The following is a 2650-nucleotide window of genomic DNA, read 5'->3' as shown; positions in this document are numbered from 1 at the left end:
TGAATGACATTTCAAATCTGGGTCACTGTTTCTTTAAAAGGGTTTCAATCTCTTACGCTGTCATTTTTCCCTAGCAATACTGTAATTCAGTGTTAGCTTAATAAAGAGATGTATTAAACAATACTGTGCAATCCATTTTCTACTGCTTCTGTACAATTGCTCAACTGGCTTGATCCTCAACAGCTACTGATAAAGCAAATTTCTTTCACTGAAGATAAGAAGATAAGACATTAAATAACACCACACCTGTTTATTTTTCGCCATCATGCAAATACACTTTGACAAGTGGGTGTTCTGCACTAGGCAGACTGAACCAACACAGATACATGAGTTTAGCCAAATTGTCCAGCCTTTGGGTGGGAGACCATAGACATATAACAAAGATACTGAACTGCTAACATAAGACACTGTTGGTCTATGATTGCTTATGGACAAAAAGGGATATTACTTTACTCCTGCTTTTTCTTCCTTTATGTTTGGCAATTTGAATGGGAACAAATAAGAATTGATACTGGAAACACTTACAAGGGGGCTGCAGTGGGGCTGTTTCTCCTATGGAGAGACTTTACAGCAGGAAAACAAAGTTCATAGAAGCACATGTTAAATTTCACAGAAGATGGCACTCTTCCCTTGACAGAAAGCAGCTTTTAATGTTTGTTTACCATACCAAAGCCTCTGCAGCTGTTTTTCATTGTCTTTTGTTTTAAGTTTGGACACAGAAATAAAGTGCTAGCCCAACTCTCTAAACTACCCTGAACTATCATCGATGGCTACTAGCTGATGGCTCTGCTCTGTCTCTACATTCAGTATGTTTCTGAATACCAGTTGCTGAAAACCGCAGAAGGAGAGAGTGCTCTTACACTCAAGTCACGTTTGTGGCTTTCCCAAAGGCATTTGGTTGGCCAATGTAAGAACAGGATGTTGGACTAGATGGACCATTGGTCTGATCCAGCAGATTATTCTTACATTCTTATCCATGTGATTTTAAACAGATGCAGTATTGATTATCCAAAAATGGAAAGATACAATGATTTAGGAGGAGCGATTAAAAAAAAAAATCTAAACAAGATGAAAGCATCACCAATGTTATCACCATGTATATGATTTATTAGAAACCCTAAGATTAAACTCACCAGACAGAACAATTTCCCTGCCCCTTGCATGCTGTTCTAGGGGGCTTTGCTGACATCCACCCCCCCTCACTGGCCAATTTCTTTTTTGGGGGGGAGGGGAGAAGCAAAAGCCCTTAACATGGTTCATTAGGTGAATCCTGCTCTTTGTGTTCATGTGAAAAACAGACATTTATTAATATATTTTAAGAAAGCATGGACTGTGTAATATAAAAGCAGTAGACAAAAATATATACAAATATAAAAGTTAAACTCAAAAAACCAAATTACACACCATACAGTGGTACCTCGGGTTAAGAACTTAATTTGTTCTGGAGGTCTGTTCTTAACCTGAGGTACCACTTTAGCTAATGGGGCCTCCCGCTACCGCCACGCCTTCTGTTCTCATCCTGAAACAAAGTTCTTAACCTGAGGTACTATTTCTGGGTTAGCGGAGTCTGTAACCTGAAGCATCTTTAACCCAAGGTACCACTGTATAAAATTGTTCGTTGTATTACTTGTGAACGTTCCATAATGTTGCTGCAACCCCACTTGAAGGCCCTATTGTTGATAAATACATGCTGAATGCATGGCTCTGTTTGCAAAGCCTCGTCATCTCAGCACAGGGACAGAAAAGCAGTCTCTAAGATAACTTGGTGCTGAGTTGTTTAAGTTTTTATAAACTAAAACTAAGATCTTAAACATGGCCCAGTAGACAACTCACAAATGGTATCAGGTTTTAGTGATAGGCACAGACCTGTTAAATTAGTTACAATCCTTAAATAAGATGTGCTGTGCCAGCAAAATAATTGCTTAGCTTATAGCTTACCAGCTGCTACACCAGCGCAATATCACAAAACATTCCATTGGCACTGCATGCCAAAGCACCAGGATTAAACCATTAGTTTGGGATTCAGGGTGGCGGCTGCTCGGAGTTTCCCCAGCATAAACAAGATGCCTTCCTTTTTAGAACCAAAGCACCCTTAATTACAGTAGGATAAGATACTGATATAACTGAAGATCAGTAAGTTCTATTGGAATAGGATGGGATACATTCATGCATGAGTAAGGTCTGATTCATGTGTTCTGCTGCTGGCATGGTTTTTCCTTCAGAACAAGGTCCATATGGCAAGCTGGGTGTTTGATGTAATATTGCATTTTTATATTTTGCTGGAAGCCACTCAAAGTGGCTGGGATGGTATTATTATTATTATTATTATTATTATTATTATTATTATTATTATCTCTTCCAGAAGTGATGCTGAATGCATGTGGGGTGAGGCCACTGAGTTTGAGTAGATGCAATCAAAGTCCACCATCTATAATCATGCACATGATTATAACATTTGTAGGGTCCTAACTGGAACAACAGCTAGTGGTTGAGTTCCAGCAGATGCAGATATACATAATTTTGATTTTTCTAAGTAGCCATCTTTCAAGGGTGGGGGAGCTTTTACATATTAGGATTCAAAAATATCTCAAACTGATGGATTCCTTTAAGAAATTTCTCATATATTGTCATTTTTCAGTATCCCAGCTCA

The sequence above is a fragment of the Lacerta agilis genome, chromosome 1 (assembly GCF_009819535.1).
Source record: "Lacerta agilis isolate rLacAgi1 chromosome 1, rLacAgi1.pri, whole genome shotgun sequence".
Classification (NCBI taxonomy): domain Eukaryota; kingdom Metazoa; phylum Chordata; class Lepidosauria; order Squamata; family Lacertidae; genus Lacerta; species Lacerta agilis.
This window is presented reverse-complemented; position numbering follows the sequence as displayed.